The following is an 18,130-nucleotide window of genomic DNA, read 5'->3' as shown; positions in this document are numbered from 1 at the left end:
GGAATAGCACAGTGGAAGGAAAGATTGGTCCTGGTCCTTAACAAAAACAGTAAGATCAAAGAGACAGGGCTGTTGACTGTTCATTTGAGGTCATTGCTCTTTATAGTGTTGTCTTGATCTCAAGATTTTTCACATCATTACAAGTTTGAAAAAAAGATACGTGTGTGTGTGTATGTGTGTGTGATTTATATATGTATATACACACATATACATACTCCTTTGCCTTTTAAGTCATTAAATCTACATTTTTTATTATTTGTTTTGGGGTTTCCTGCGTACCTAAGTCTTAGCCTTCTGAATGGTAAGCTCAGATTATTTATATTTTTTATGTTGTACCAGTGCCTTCACATGTGTGAACCAGATGAAACTGGATTCCTTATACAATGAGCTTATTATTTGTAAGGTTTTTATGGCTTTATCTTTATTTCAGCTGAATCACCTCAGAATCCTCATTGTTGGGGTGCTTCATGCTTGTAGACTCCCTGCGTGTTTCCCAAGGGCACCCTGAGAACAAGGGCCCGAATGTCGTAGAAATCAGTCCAGAGAACAGCCGAGAGAACATTGTCTTCAGTGACAAACAGATTGGGACTGAGCAAAGACACCGTCCTTGTTAACTGACTGAAGCTGGGTAGCTGCGAAAGGAAAACAAATCAAGGCTAATATATCACTTTGCTTTTCAAGACAGATTTAATTTATCTTAAAGAAATCCCGAGCGGGATTCCTCAGAGACGGAGCATCATAACAGACAACGTCAAGGAAGTCGTACAAGCAAGCGCATGCTCATCTTGGAAGCAAGTATTTCATTAAGAGTAATAGTTTTATTTGGGATTTTTGCTCTAACCTATTGCTACTTCAAATCTGTCCTCTCAAAATATGCACAAGAAAGCAAGACTGATAGGTAGAGAGGGCAGACTGACGAAAACCATGCGGTGTCACCATGGCCATCAGTGTCCTTGACTTGGTAACACGGTAGAGATCCCAAAGTGTTCGGTTTCTGACTCTATGTTGTACGCGTAATTTTGAGTGTTTAAAAACATACTTTGTCTGTTCTATATACATGAGTGGAGAGTTATGTTCCCTGGGGAAATATTGGTGAAATTATTAAGGCCACTCTACGTAGTTAAAGGGAGATTTATTTAATGGCATAACTTACAAATTAAGGGATAGGTAGGTCGCGGAGTCTGGGGAAGGTGTATCACAGTCCAGCGGTGTTCTCTGGAGCTCTGCTCGGTCCACCTCCACTATCCAGGGTCCTGCCACAGAGAGAGCGCCCGCCGATCCAGATCTTGGTCCCCAGGCGCCTCCCTTGGCCCCGCCTTGTAGGCGTGACAGTTGCCGAAGTCTCAATGGGGGTTGGAACTTTCAGATCAAAGCTGGAATGGCTACCCACTAAAGGGAAATACATTGGAGATTTGATTCTTGAGCATTAAAATGGAAACATTCCAAGGTATGTGCTCCCTGATGGATTATGATTTTAATGGTGCAGCCTGGCTGGGCCCGAATGAGTCTTTGGAATGAATTGGCCTGTACATAAGCAGTAAGGCATTAGCTTCCCAGCATGGGAACAGGTTCTCTGTTAGAAAATTTTTGAGCAAATGTTTTCTTCATCAAACATGTTTCCCTGTGTGGAGGGATGTTTCTCAGCAGCGGTGAGTAGATCCACTTTGTTTAGGCTGTGACACCTGTGTCTAGCCCTCAGGAAACATGCCGTATGGAAAAAGAATCTACCTTTCCCAACAGGAGAACATTAGATGTCATATGTAAATGTATTTCCAAGAAGGTTCTACTTAGGAGTTCTCCTTTTATGGAATCTCACTTTATGAATAAATCATTTTATGAAAAAGCTCATAAATATGAACCATAGTAAAACTAATAGATAAAAGAAGTCATAAAACAGAGAATCCTAAAACGCAAGGACATAAACGGGCCTGAGGGTGAGTTCGTCTTAGTTGTTGAATCTACTATGAATTTGTAAGCCCAAGCCCTAGAAAGGTTAACAGGGAGGTAGTTATGGTGTCCTCGCCTCCCACTGCATAGATGTGCTTCTTAAACACTCAGGTCTGGAAGCATACCACGCTCTTAGCACTTTGATTGAAGGAAAACATAGAAATTTAACAGTTAGGTTTATAAGACACGATACTCTCATCACAATGGAAGCCAGGCTTGGATGTTCACTCTTTCAAGCTTCCTTTAGGGCATAAGAAGGCAAAGCAGAGACTTACCTCTGAAGGTAATCTGTAATAAATCCACAAGTCCATTGTTCTGTGGTAGATGATAAAACTTCAGTTTTTAAAATCTGTAACCAGGAACGATACTCTGTCAACTTCAGGTCACATCTGCTCGTCTGTATAATGCACATGGAAAGCCCCGAGTGTAGCAACTGATATATAATAAGCACCAGAGAAATGAGAGCTTCTGTTGTAACTATTTGTAGCATTATTAAATTCTAGTTGACAGAAGTGGTAGAGGGGCTGAGGGACGTCAGCCCCTTCCAGCTCAGGGTTTGGCTACAATACTCTGAAGATGCAGGTGACTTCATGAGACTCGCCTATTGGCTGCCGTCATTGGGTGATGTGCAAGCCATGTAGAAGCCTTTGTAAGATAAACTTCTCAAAACATGAGGTTTGAACGACACACTCAGTCACCTGCTCCCTCCCTGTCACTGTGTGTTTTATTTCCCCAGACTTCAGCGTAGATCACAGAATAACTAACTTTTCTGTGTCACTGGCCTTCCTAGAGAGTGTCAGATACATGGACAACAGCATATTCTGTATTTTCCTAAAACCATCAGTGCTGTGTTCTGACCTATTTTAAGAAATTAAAAACAAATCTACTAATCATGTTGAGAGACACTGTCTTATATGTTATGATTTTTTGAATCTTCAAAAGTGTCTAACTGTAGAAATGGGGGAAAGCTGTGCCCAAAATCCTTATGAAGAAGGAGGAAAAAGCCACAGGACTCCAGCTGTGGATTTTCTCTAAGCAGATACAACGTCGTCATTTTTTTTAAGTAAGAAACTGAACTTCTGTAGATTTGATTTTCCTAGAGAATATGGAGCTATGAGTTCATAACTTACCAAGAATAGGTGAATTAAAATGCCTTTTATTAAGAAATGGTTTTACAGTCATATTTCAGCAGTCTTTCCATTTTACAGCTAATTATTAAACTGAATATGAATAAAATTAGAAAGTTTTCATTTAGACTAGTTTTACATTGCTTGATGAAACAATCATAAGTTTTAATTAAAAAAGAAACTCAATGAAAATAATTTTAGATTGACCAAGACTTTCTTTGCTACACGTGACTTTGACCAGAGAATTTGTATGGAGATAGCTGCTAACCTGCCCTGTCTCTTCTCAGACTTCAGGCCATATCTTTGCCAAGTTCCTCATCTGGCATAAAAGACTTACTACACATTTACAAGGGAACATGTGTAATACTCATACACTGATAAGTCTGCGTGAGCTATGAACCCTGAGAACCCTCCTCCTCCTCCTAATTCAAGCCGGCATCAGCCTCCATCTGCTGTCATCTCCCATCTGCAGTGGACCCTATGGTTCTCGGTAGGATTCTTCATGCTGGACTTCCTTCAGTCCAGCCCATTTCTAGAGAGAAAGCCAAAAAAATCTGCTCAAGTGGACAGTTGGATTTGTCAGGATTAACCTCACAGATACTTGCTGAGCATCAGGTACTCTTAACTTTGGAAGGAACACAGGGACCACACCACGTGTCTGGTCCAATCTGGCTGGATTAATTTGCACTCAGAGAAGAAAATCATGTAGGGCAATGGCCGTGAGGAGAAAAGAAGGGCCAGTTAGTGACCAATGACCAGGGAGAGGGAAGCATGGACACTACCTCTGATAGACTGGGCAGTAGGGTGTCTGTGATAATGTGGTTTTCACAGAGACTGGAACTCTGGAAACGTGTGTGTGACATGGTTGCATGGAGAAGATGAGCTCACCTGGAAGACCAGTTCCAAAGTATGGACACCATAGAATGAAATTTTTTGGCTAGATAAAACATCAAAAAGAGTTTCTACTGGACTTTTCTACTGGCATTGGCTTTGACAGGCACACAGGGCATCCAATTAGTGGTGTCAGCTTGGTTTCTATGAAGCTGCCATTGTGCAATGCTAGGGCTGGAGATAAATATTTGGGAAGCTTTCCTGTTGAATCTCTTCGACACCATGATGCAGGCTGCAATTACCAGAAAGAGACCGAGTTGTCATTGGCTCAGATATTTAGAAATTAGAAAATACAAGGAGCCAGCAAAAACGGATAAGAAATTATTACTAAAGACAAAGTGGAGATCAGTGTAAGTCGGTGTTTATAACACAATTCTCAATGAAAACAAAATTGTACTTGTATTACAAAATAGGGTATGTGTGAATGTATGTGCTTGTTTAAGTATATGTTTGGGACAGACAGACAATGTTTGCTATCCAAGCTATGGGGCATAAGATTTTATTTCATGTTTCATTCTTTATAGTACTGATTTTTAAAATAATTATATATTCTTTCTAATTAGCACCAAAAGCTATTTCCGTTTTAAAATTCTATGCATTCCTGGTCTTGGTCTCAGGATACAGTCTGCTCTCATTTACAGTTGTATTGAACACCCAATCACTCACTATTTCCCTGTGGTAGCTTTTGCATGTTTTCCTAGAGCATGTCATTTACACAATTCAATACTTGGTGGTTCTTCTATTATATAAAAGTTCTAGGAAGGAAATAACTTCAATACCTGTGAGATAGCCTCAGTTGGAGTCCAAAGTGCAGACTGACGCCCAAGCACCTTGGTTGTCTTGTTGGCACAACAGAGGGTCTTGTTTTTCAGGGACACAGGGTGACTTGCTGACCATGACTCTGAACTGTGCACAGAAAACAACATTTCACTGTAATTTATACCTTCATGTGTGCAAGAGCACTATGTGTGCTTCTCTCTGTGTGTGAGTGTGCACTGTAGTGGTTTGAACCACAAAGATAATGTAGATGCTGCCATGTTCCAATGTTCTTAGCAGTCACACCCATTTCTATGAACGACTCCAAAACACCGCTTATTCCCCTTATCTGAAAAAACGTTTTGGTAAAACGCTTATTCCCCCAAACTGTTTACTCCCCTTATTTGAAGAAGCATTTGAGTTTGAACAGGTTGTTGTTGTTGTTGTTGTTGTGTGTGTGTGTGTGTATACATGTATAAAAGAACAAGAGGCTGTGGATCTGAGACAGAGCAAGGGACGCATGGGAGAAGAGTGGAGGGAGAAGGAGAAATGATGTGATTATATTCTAATTTCAAAAGTTATTATGAATAAAGGGGAAGGTGGAATGGCATCCTAACCCTAACCCGGTCCCTGTTACTTAAGTGACACGTGGCAGCCTCTGAGAGCTCACCTTAAAAGAGCATATTGCCAATTGAGAATAAAAGTGCTAAGAAAAATAAAGGAGAGTCTCCTTTACCTATAAGGAAACAGTGATGCTACTTTAGAGTAGTTGATATATATATATAATTACCCTCACGCTAAGATGGAGACCTAGGTGCAGGAAGACATCTTCTGGCTTATACTTACCTACCGTTTCTCAATTCCATCCCTCCTCTAATGGAGATGTGTTTCTTCTCATTGTCCCTGCCCCACTGCTCCCCCCAAACCAAAAAAATACTATGTTGTGTTCTTGCAATATCTGTCCTATAATTTCATAGTTTCCTTTTTCTTTTTGGAACCAGTGGCTAAGAGCTAAATATGTAAACCGGAACCTCTGGGATACCCAAAAATCCAAGTTCACAACACAGATGGTGTTCTGTATTAATAAGGGGGAAAGTCTCTGAGAATGGTGGCAGACAGATTCTGTGACCATCTGTAGAGTGGGACCCTCCTCCTGTTGGTGTGAAAATACGTGGAATTCTTTGAGCCCTAACTCTGTACTTACTTGAAGTTGCTAGGATTCACTTCCATGCCACTCAGGGTCAAGGTAGACACATGAGAGAGCTCTCCGACAGGGCCCTTAGATCAAACAGTGTGTCTCTTAAGCCATGGCCAGCAAAATGGCATATGTTTAAAATATGCACTAATGACAAGGCCATTCTCACTGTTATGAAAATAAATATCAGCTATTAAACCGGAGCCATGGAACTGGGCTCATTTAGTCTAAGATATTTTAGCTGGCTATGAAATGGAATTCAAGTGGATGATGGGTAATGCACATGTCCAGAAGAGGTCATCATAGTTTTACCAGCACCAATGCTAATTTAGTACCAGCCACAGCAAACATAGGACTCTGCCATCAGGGTGTTGGGCACATAAGTGATTTTGCTAAGGGCCACACATATGATGTAATCAAAGCACCTTGATTGCAGGGAAACTTTCCTAGGTTATGTGCAGAAGGGTAAAGTCAAGGTCACTGGTTAGCAGTTTCAGTGTGAACAGTGTGAGGATATCCTGTGCTTTACTTTGTACAGTCAATACGGGCTTAAGAAAATAAAATTATGTCAAAGAGGGTGGAGAGTGTGACTTCCCTTTATTGTGGTACTGGGGACAAGATGAATGACATGTCTTTAAGGGCTTTTAAACTACCTGTGTAAAAGTACGCATCGAACAGGCTAATTCTCAGAACATGTAGTATTCAAAATTGTATAACAGTGAGGTAATGAAGTGCTAACTTGACAGTGTCCAGAAGGCTCAGTGCATCCACACCATATAGGAGCAACACTTTCTGTTTTACCAAAGCTGTTTGTGAACCTGACATCTTAACCGATGCTTTAAAGGAAAACAAACAAACAAACAAAAGCAACAGCTACCTTAATTCTAACATAAAAGGATAGTTGCCGTTGAATTTTAGCTTACCTAAGAAGTATTGTAAGCTATGTTATGCTTGAAACATAACTGTATGAGGCTTGTGACATCGTTTTGACTATTTTGGTTTTCATTATTTGTGTCTATAATAAGTTAAGTGCTAATGGCTAGATCACTTAGAACTTCTTTGGAAGAAAATGGTGTATAGTGTTTTGTAGTATACTTCTGTTCAAATTCATACAAATAACTTATTTTTATTATTCATAAGTTAACTCATCAAACTTCATTGATTGCTTGATTTTTCTGAGCAATAATCCGGGGGGAGAATGTTGAGGCAAATCAGTTCAGTGGGTGTTTTTTTCCTCAGCTCTGAAGCACGATGCAGTGCAGGAATCTGCTGATAAAGGCTTCAGCCACTGCGCATCCAGGTTTGGTAAGTTAGAGAGCAGAAGGAAGGACCGTGATGGAAGTGCTAGACAGTACAGGTCCAAAGAAAGGAGAGGGCTGGATGGATCGTTATCCGCAAGGCTGAGAGAAGGGCAGCTTGAGCAGTGGCTGTACCCCTGGGCTGTAGCTGCAGAGGACTTTGAGTTTCTGGACCTGGGCAAACACTTCCCTAGGCTTCCCTATCTGAACAGGGTACTTCCTAAGATTAGCTTACACTATTGTACACCTGAGCTTACAGTGGTGTGGTGGGAAGAGCCCACCCAGAGCTTCTGGGTTTCCCACAGTCTCATTCCTGTGGTCCATGGCTAATGGCTCTATTTCATTTAACAACCATCCCTTCCTCGGCCTAATGGCTCTATTTCATTTAACAACCATCCCTTCCTCGGCTTCAGAGTAAGCAAGCCAGTCTGGCACAACTGTGCATGTCTCTGGAAACTGAACTTAGTTAGAAGACAACAGTAAATCACGCCAAAGGATGTCCTACAGACTTGTGACAGTTGTACAAATGCTTCAGAGAGGAGTGAGAAACCTTTGAGCCTTACTCTGACCTTTGGAGATCTCTCTGCCACCTTAAAATATGAATCCTTTTTTTTTCTAAATATTTGAGAAATATGCAAGATATTTCACTGTACTCATTTCTATTATAAGTAGACCTTTTCCTGGTGATTAATAGACAGGCTGATGGTTCACTCCTTAAGTAGTAGTCTGTAATTTAAAATACCATATTCTCTTTCAGCCAACAGATAGGCCTGCTCAGTACATCATACTTAAGGCAATAGCATGCATCACAGGAATATCCTGGATGCTGTGTTCTGTTCTAAATTACTCTAAACATTTTAGAAACAGAGATGTTAATGAACTCATTTCTCTTTGCCGTAAGAATAACTTACATAAATAAAATCCTTGCCTTGCAAGGCAGATGTTGAAATGTTCATGGAATCCTTACTATCCACCTAACATTTTAAAATCGTTACATTCATCTTTACATGACAAATAATGATTAAACATTTTGCTAACTGTATGGAGGTGATATTTGTCATGATAAGAATATTTGTCAAAGTGGTTATGTGACTATTGTAATCATGATTTTGAAGCATCTCTAACATCTTTCCTGTCGATAGAAGAAGAGAAGCAAGAAAATTTCATTCCTTTCACATAACAGCAAAGTGTGTCTGTCTGCTAACTAACGGCAAGGGTGAACGTGTGCCACAGACTACCACAACCTCCTCTCATCAACATGCCACTTTTCCAACTGGTATAGAAATGTGATCTATTTGAACATTCTGTACATTAACAAGTTACTTGTAAATGGTGACAGTTTAACTGTAGCTTGAGAGCAATGACTCAGGAGAGTTTCCAAAACTCAGGCAATCAAAGAACACTCTAGCTCACCAGATAATCTTACTCTTAATCAGAATCTAATTGTGCGTGTGTTATTGTGTTTTGGAAATATTTCATTTCTGTGTTTTGTATCACAGTCGCAGACTAATTACATATAATTCAGAAGGATTCATATGAAATGTTATGAAAACTAAACAATAGCACTTGAGCTCTTGCAAAATTAATTTTAAGGCTTAGAGACAACTGTAAGCTATTATTTAATGTACAGGGGGAAATCTCATGGTTAAACTACTTATCAAAAAGCTATCCTCACGGTGGTCCCATAATAATCTCAGTACTTAGGAGAATAAGGACACATAACTGAGAATTTCATGCCAGTGTGGGCTACAGGACCATGTCTTAAATAAATAAAATAAAATAAATAAGAAATAAAAGACACATATCAGTTTATGTATTAAAATATATTCATGAAATAAAATGTTAACCTTTAGAATATTTAACAAAATATGCCATTGTTGGTGATTCAACACATATAAAATCACAGAAAAAATATTCACAAATCACTGTGCCATGTGAGTTTTTACAGAAAAAAAGCATTTACTACTTTTTATTTATTAAATGCTATGAAAATTCAGACAGCTGAAATTTGCCTCTGGCTTCTCTTGTGACCTGGAAACATATCTAAAATTTTAATTGTGGTGAAAACAGTCCATTTCAATTTATCTTCTGGATTTTTTATAATGACTTCGATTGAGTCGGTATTCATAAAACATGTTGAAAAGCAGAAAGGCGAGGAATAGATAAACAGCAATTTGTATAATTCATAAGCTGGCATTTGACTCTTGATTGCTGACATTTCATTACACACACTACTCCCCAAACAGCAAGAAGCCAGGAATAAAAGCCCTGGTCCAAAATATCTTGGCAATATCATGTTTACCATTCTCTGTATTGAAGAGTTTAGGCAATTTTTCAATTAAAATGGATAGTAATTCAATTATTTGGAGAAGTAATATTTGCTCACCTTTGATTATGTTGATCACTTCGGCATTTTTAAATACTTAAGTTATTTCTTCAAATGACATCAAGTTGTAATACACCATTAGCAGACATTCGCAAGCTTGGGTGTATCTTTTTTTTCTCCACCCTTCTTGGAATTGTAATGAATTCAGTTTTATTTACATGTAGAATGCTACTACCATATTACCAAGTACAAGAAAGGACCAAAATTAAAAGGCTAATTTTCCTCCACAGTTTGTAGAGCTGGATATTTAAAGGGTTGACACACCAGAGATGACCTAGGAAAATTTATTTACATTGACTTTCCTTTTTCTCTCCACAAGTAGCAGCTTTATAAAAATGAAACAGTGTTCATCAACGCACAGAAATGGCCAGCCCTGTGGCTCTCTGCTGGTTCTTCCTCATCTCCTCTGCAGTGAAATCGTCATCATTCAATGCTCGGCCCCTGCCCAATTACATGGGGCCTGCCTGGTTTTGTTTTTGTTCTTGCTGTTGTTGTTTTTATAGGCATGCTTGAGCTGTTTGCCTTTCCCAAGGCTTGCTTTATGGCCTGAGTCTGCTATGGTTGTCATAGTAATGTTCCTCAACTCATTTACCACAGACCTTGTACCACATCCACACACAGTCATAGTGCATCAATAGAGAGCCTCAAAATTGCCTCAAGTAATGTAGGTCATTAATTTATTTGATGAATTAATTTCTGTTAAGCCTCTCTGGGCTTCATTCTTCATTCACTAAAGTGGATTTCTATTAGCAATGGCCTCTGTAGACATTTTTGGATGTTATTGGGCTATGTGGAGACACTTTTGGATGTTATTGGGCAGTGTGGAGACATGAGAGTAAAATATAGGAAGATGTTCTAAGTTGACCCACTTCAGGAAAGAACTGGAGGAAAGCCCTTGATGAATGAGCAGTATTTTATTAATTAAGTAAGTATCTGAAAGTAAATATTGTGATAAATCAAGACAGCAAGAAAATGGTCTGCAGATGCTCAGGGCTTCATTCATTCTTACCTTCACGATTTCAGTGTCCTGTTGTGCAGTGCCACAGAGCTACAGAGGACAGCCACATGGGTGGTACGGTCTAGGGGTATGGACCTGTGACAAAGCTCTACACATTTCTCTTCCGCTCTTAACATGGTCTACCAAAAATGAAAACAAGGATAACAATTCTGTTTATAAAATCAGGACAAGCACAACTTCGGGTATTGAATCAGAGGATGTCTGTCTCCTTCACCCTTAGGCAAAGTTCTGGAAAATTCTGAACCCCAGACTGATTTTTGCCATGTGTATGGCCCTTCCATGCTTCCCCTTCACACTAGAATCCAGCGCGTGGCTTTCTCCAACCAAATTGCCTGGCTCATCACCCATTATTTCTTTCATCTTTTTTCCTCATTCCCTTCTGCTCAGAACAAAGAGTGAAACTGAGCGTGTGGTAACAATTGCCATCTCTAAAGTGACATTTGTATTTGTAATCTCATCTTCTTTGCAGCGCAGCAGAGATGAAATCACAGTGAAGAAGGGAAAGCCTGCACTCAGTGGGATCGCTTGGCAGCTGGGATATTTTATCTCCTGTCAGACTGAGCCTCCTCAGAGACTGGTTATTAATTTTTCCACTACCTCATATTTGAGGCCTTTGCTGTCACAGAATCCACACCCAAGTCAGAAGAGCCATATAGACAGATGATTTTATAAGTCTCGTGGTATGTCTCCTTCTTGGAACTTTCTGCCACCTCAACCCTCAGAACCACTGGGGGAGCCTTTTGAAATGTGATTAACCTCAGTTGTCTGGCACTAGCCTGAATACTGGACATATCTCTAAGTAGTGACATCACACATTCTCATAAGGAGGAATCAAATGTGTCAACCCTCTGTATACATGGGTTCCATGTCTGCAGATTCAATCAATGGGTTCCATGTCTCACCTTTGATTATGATCAAACCTATTTAGAAAAAAAAATCACATCTCTACTACATCTATGCATATATTTTTCTTATCATTAGTCCAGAAGTAATGAACAATTACCGTCTTTATATTGTGTTGGGAGTTATAAGTAATCTATCAGGATCTATGTGCAGGTTATATGTACATATTACACCATCTTTTAGAACAGACATGAGCATCTGGATTTTGATACCCAAAGATGGACCAGCGCTGTCTCCATGAAAATATGGTTGTATTGAGAAGGAAAAGTCAGAACTAAGTTTAAGATCTTTTCCTGTGTCTGGAAAGGTGACTCGGTGGTTAAGAACATGTACTGCTCTTACAGAAGACAAAAGTTTGGTTCCCGGCACCTATGTTGGGTAGCTCACAAATATCTCTAGCAGATTGATATTCTCTCCTGGTCTCCATGGGTAGCTGGATCTATGTTCATGTAGTTTCCCCACATATACACACAATTAAAAATAAACCTTAAAAAACAATTATGTTATTTTTTTCAAGTGGAGAGTTTCAGGAGACTTCTACAACTTGTCTCTCTCTAATCCATGGATTTCCAGAAGTACATTAGCATAGCATTAATCATAGCAAATATAAAAAACTTCATTTCTCTTTCCACCATGATGTCTTATTGATTTATCTATTCATAATTCTAAGCCATGTTTTTCTCTGAACAAAGGTCTAGACCTGACCTGACTGTCAGCCACCATGGAATATTGAAGAGTCGGGTATGAGTAGTAGTAGCCTGGGATGATGAGAAAGCACCTGAGGAATGTTCTTTACATTGGTTGATGATGAGTGCTCTGAGTCTAGTGTATATTATAAACTCAGGATTAGCAAGACTCTAAAAAAGATCCCCAAGAAAAGGTATTTCTGTATATTACTTTTAAAAAATATATCCCTAAATCACAACCTGTGGATAGCCTCCTTCCCATAAATAGGTAAATACAATATTCTATCTAAATGATCAATAAAAGCAACTGCAAAGAAACATGAAAAAGTATGGTGTTCTAAGAGAATGTAGTATCTCCTGATCTCATTGATTGGAGCCACAGGGAACTGAAGCTCCTGGACATGCCTGTTGGAGATGCACTGGCCTGTAATCCTTGTAGACACCTGTGGCTGTTGGTGGTGTAAGCCAGGTTACATTTCACAGTGCACGCTTCCTTTAACAGCCTGTGAGATGGTAAGATGACAGTTGATCAAACTCTTTAAAGAAGAAAACAGACGAGATCGGGCGCGTTCAGGGTGGTATGGTCATCCAACTACTGAGGGATCTGGATGCAGAGATCCATGCCTAGGCCCCGGGTGGATCTCTGGGAGTCCAATTAGCGAGAATGAGGAGGGTTTATATGAGCGAGAATTGTTGAGACCAAGGTTGGATAAAGCACAGGGACAAATAGCCAAATGAATGGAAACACATGAACTATGAACCAATGGCTGAGGGGTCCCCACTGGATCAGGCCCTCTGAATGGATGAGACAGTTGATTGGCTTGATCTGTTTGGGAGGCATCCAGGCAGTGGGACCAGATCTTGTGCTCATTGCATGAGTTGGCTGTTTGAAACCTGGGGCCTATGCAGGATTGTTTGGCTCGACCTGGGAGGAGGGGACTAGACCTACCTGGACTGAGTCTACCAGGTTGAACTCAGTCTGTGGGGAAGGCTTTGCCCTGGAGGAGATGGGAATGGGGGGGGGGTCGGGGGGAAGGTGAGGGGGACGGGAGGGGGGAGAACAAGGGAATCCGTGGCTGATATGTAGAACTGAATTGTATTGCAAAATAAATTAATAAAAAAAAAAAAAAAAAAAGAACTGAAGCAGAGTCCATGGAAGGACACGGATAAAAGGCTTGCACTCCTGGCTTGCTCAGTTTGTTTTGCTGTATAGCAAGGTCTACCTGTCCAGGAATGGCACTGCCAACGGTGGCACAGGATTTTCTGTATCAATAACTGATCAGGAAAACTCCCCATAGACTTTTTCACAGGCCATTCCGCTGGAATCAGTTCCTCAGCTGTTTCCTCTTCCCAGATGACTCCAGCTTGCATCAAGTTCACAAACAGAACTGACCAGCACACAGGTCCCCAGGTTTTCTATCTCCCTGCTACCTATGCTCCTACCAACGTATTTGAAAATTGCCTTCATCTAGAATTTTTTTTGTTCTATTTTCATGAAAACTACATGAAATTCTTAACAAATTAGAACCATAGTCATTCGTATTTGGCTTCAGAATAAACCTGGTTGGTCTCTGATCCTCCTTGAGGCAAGAGCTACATATTTTCATCAGCTGGACACTGGACCATTTTGGTCCCTGACCTGTTTTCAAATTAGGAATTTAAATATCCACTCATGATCTTCATGAATCTTTTCTAAATGGATGTTCCAGAGCCAGCACTGAATCTGTCCATTTTGTTAAGTAAGTAAATAAATAAATTCTTCATCCAAAAAAAAAAAAAAAAAAAAGAAGAAAACAGATCTAAACTTCTGCAATGTAAGTGATGGAATGGCAGACCCAAGAACTTTCTAGAATGTCTGTACCATGGGCGACTGGAGTTCCTCTTCTCCTTTCTCCAGTGCTGTGGTGCATGGACCTTGCTTCTCATTAAGCTCAAAGTGAGTGGAAATGCTCCTCCTTGTCCTTCTCACCTCCTGGGGTGGTCGTGTCCTTGAAGATCTTCAGCTTTCTGTATCAGATGCTTTAGAGCACCATTTGAATCTCACTTCCATCATAGACAAAAATTATAGTGCTAAATGTTTGCACAAAAGTAGTTGAATCCATGGTTTGCCTGAGATTTCAGAGAACTGATATTGTCCCCCAACAGAGTGGAGTTTGTGAAGTCAGTGATTAAATTAATTAAATGCCATGCAGAGTGTTTATGAGGTCAGTATGTGGTAATGATAGAAAAAATAAACACAAAAAGTGACGCTTTGTTGTTCCTGGGTGTTCATTCTCCTTGACTATTATCTGAGAACAGATGGCAGGACTGTCAGCTGGGTTATGAGGCCCCTGAAAGCAGGAAGGAGGTGATGATAAATGGCTGGTAATTTCCCAGAGTGGAGTCACTGTGCAGAGGCTGAGCTTAAATGGATAGATGTGGGGCTAAGGCATCATCTCTGGAATCTCATCCAATAATTCTTTCTTTCCCTGTAAGGAGACAACAGGCTGATGCCTTTTCCTTTCGTTCTATGGAATAGGGAGAAAGCTGAAACACACATGCTTACTCCTGAGGTAAAGTTTTTGGCTGAGAAGTAAATCTCATATTTATTACAAGGTTAATCAAGGTTTTATTTCCCTTGTAGGGCATGTGGGTTTTCAGAGCATTTTGTATTTGCTTAACTTGTCCCACTGATGCTGGTCTGTCTGTCTGTCTGGTTAAAGACTAACTTTTAGTTGTTTCCAAAGTTTATTTCTATCTATTTTCAGATGAAAAAAAGATTTTTTTTATTTGGTGTAAGACTTGATTATTAAGAATCTTTTCAATGGAAGATAAATTTGGGACTTAGGGATGGGCAAGATATACCTATTTTGTCCAAAGGCCAGTGGTGCCTTAATAGTAAATGGGTTAAGTCTTTGAGGTATGAATAAGTTTGGTTCACAGTTTTATCAGTGTGCCTGTATCAGTGCCAATTTCTATTTTAATAGCCTCACAATGAGAATTGTCTGTCCTGTATAAGGCACAATGAGGATAAATTATTTTTAATTATTTTAAAAGCCAGCAGAAAGTGGGAAAATAGGTCCTTAAGAACTGGCGCCCTGAAGCTAAATAGTAACCCTTTTCATTGTGGTCCTAAGATGTAATGGAGGAATGGGCCTCCAAAATAATGCACAGGGCTGAGTCAGAACCAGAAGCAGTTGCAGAGTGCCCTGAGCTACACCCAGATACAGACACTTGCTGTTGTCACAGTGGACCTGTTCACTACCATAAGTAAAAAGCACAAACAGCTTATTAGCATGACAGGTAGTTACCAACTGCCATGGCTTAATATTTTCTAATACTGCAGTAGCAAAAAAAAAAAGCACCACACTTGACATTCTATGAGACGATGACATAAAGGCTTCTTCTAACTGCTATTCCTCTTTGACACGCTCATCAATGCTTCCTTGAGGTTTAACTCAAGATATTTAACTGCAGTACCAGTGGATTAAATGGTGGGACATGCAGGGATTTCACACCCAAGGTTTAGAAGAAAAAAAAATCATTTATCGAAACTGCCCAGTGTTAAAACACTCTCAATGATCTACTTATTAGTACCTGGTTTGTAAGAAGAGGCTTTAGACTATTTGATATTCCAAAATACAGCTACCATCAGACCTCTTAAACAATGTTAGATCTGTGTAATTTTCTTCTTTACTTTGAATATGCTTATCTTGACTTAACAAGTGGTTATCTTATTGCCATTTTTACTCCTGTATGCCACTGATTAATACATGTGGTGTGTGTGTGTGTGTGTGTGTGTGTGTGTGTGTGTGTGTGTGTGTGTATAAACCTGTTAGAACAATACAAGGGAAGGTTGTCTATTGGAGAATTCATAAGATCTGGTACATATTTGAACTTTTTTTGTATCTTAAAGCTAAGTCTTGTGTATTTCAGTGACCACCGATGTGTCAGAGTTTAACCTAAGGTCCTGATTTGTAGTTGGGCAAGATGGTTGGTCCTTCCACATGACAGACAGAACGACGTTAGAGAGATTATTTTCTTCTTGGTGTTGAGATGTATAAAAACCTTTCTCTTCAAGGAGGAGTCGGGGAAAAGGCAAGAAGAAGTGGCCCTAGGCTGAACGACAGACACTAAGACACTGCTTTGGATGTGTAATAAACAGCCACACGTTTGCTCTCCTACAAGATGGACAATCACATAAATCATCATTCACTGTTCCCTGAAGTTTGAGTACTTCCAAAAGTACTCATTCGGTCACACCCAGTTAAGAAGTTATGTCTCCTTGGGTAAGAGGCACCCCTTAGAATGAAGACTCCCAAGGGCAGTTCTTTAGCTATGACTATTCTCCCTGAGTGGAAACAGAAAGCGTGGTCCCAGGCACACCTAGAAACCTCATCTGCCCTCTCTGTGTGTCTGCAGAAGAGTTTCATGGTTTTTCAGGTGCTTCTGCACAGATCTGCTGTGGTTATGAGGAAGACTCATGTTTACTCCTTAAGTCTTCATAATGGAGTCCAAGTCGGGGTAGCTGGGTGTTTTTGTTTGTTTGTTTTTGTTTTTTAAAATAATCTCAGTGGTTCATTTGTGCTGTATGTCATCACCACTCACAACACAACCAAGAGCAGAGAAGTCCTTATTGTATGGAAGTAGATCACACGCATTTCACTAAATTCTGCTTTAGAAAGTACAGTTGGTCTGTAGTTGAGGTGGGTGGGAAAGAAGCATTTTACTTAAGCCTCATCTACCTGATTCACAATTGCTCTTCTGTTCTGGGGCAGAGGTTCACAGACACAGTGAAAGAGGCAAGGGGTGGGGAGTGGGGCTCACAGAGAAGGAAACCTTTCTGCAATGGTGAGAACCATCCCTTTCTTAGATGCTTTAATAAGCAAGGCCAAGCCACTCATGGTGGGTGACTAACATTAAAAGCTTCCAGAGACAGAAGCAAAGTGATGTGTAGAGAGTGAAGGACCAGAAAGCTTTGGCTTTTTCAACAGCGCCGAGTGAGAAAGCACAGCCGAGCAGCACAGACCCCTCTTCAGCTACAGGTAGAGTGTAAATGAGGCCTCGGAGAATGCCTGATACCACTCGCTTTATTTCCACATAGGGAGAATATTCTCAGCTAAGGGATGACTCCTCTAATTCTTTGTTCCTAAATGTAAACTCCTTCACTCAAAGTACACAAATTTCGTATGTCTAAATTTATTATATATATATATATGTGTGTGTGTGTGTGTGTGTGTGTGTGTGTGTGTATGTAATTTGACTATTTATTTTTAAAATTATATTTAAACAACTCTTTTTCATTTATTTTATGTATCATCAGCAGCTTCCCCTCCCTCCTCTCCTCCTATTCCCCACCCCCTTCCCCCCAGCTCCACTTCGCATCTACCCCCCTCCTCATCTACTCCTCCTCAGTCTCCATTCAGAAAGGGGCAGGTCTCCCATAGGCTTGAACAAAGTATGGCACATCAAGTTGAGATAGGACCAAGTTCCTCCCCTTGGGTCAAGGCTGGGTGAGGTAATCCAGCATGGGGAACAGGTTCCCAAAAGCCAGTTTAGAGCTAAGGATAGGTCTTGATCTCACTACTAGTAGCCTTACAAAGAGTCCAAGGCACACACATGTAGGGGGCTTAGGTTGATCCCATGCTGGCTCTCTAATTATTTTTCCAGAGTCCATGAGCTCCCACGAGCTCAGGTCAGCTGTCTCTGTGGGTTCCCCATTATGACCCCCCTGGCTCATACAATCCCTCCTCCCTTTCTTCAGCAAGACTCCTGGAGGTCAGCCCATTGTACTACTCTTTTGGCTGTCCTTTTGCTTTTGTGGTCCCCACTCCTTGTGGTCCAGAATGCCCTGTGTTTGAGACTAGATGCAGTTTTTATGTATTCTGTATAGTCTAGAGTATGGTCTACAATAGCTGTATTATTGTAGGTTTTAGGACAGTGA

At 40.3% G+C, this 18,130-nt stretch overlaps 1 protein-coding gene across 2 annotated transcripts in view; it reads left to right on the top strand.

Annotated features, from left to right (window-relative positions):
* The window catches only part of Nalf1 (NALCN channel auxiliary factor 1), a 535,729-nt gene that overhangs the window by 216,251 nt on the left and 301,348 nt on the right, over positions 1–18,130 (top strand). The window lies entirely within an intron of this gene.

This window comes from Peromyscus californicus, unplaced genomic scaffold (assembly GCF_007827085.1).
Source record: "Peromyscus californicus insignis strain IS unplaced genomic scaffold, ASM782708v3 Scaffold_23__1_contigs__length_62951481, whole genome shotgun sequence".
In the NCBI taxonomy this organism is placed as follows: domain Eukaryota; kingdom Metazoa; phylum Chordata; class Mammalia; order Rodentia; family Cricetidae; genus Peromyscus; species Peromyscus californicus.
The sequence above is the reverse complement of the archived record's forward strand: the minus strand, read 5'-3'. Positions and strand labels throughout refer to the sequence as shown.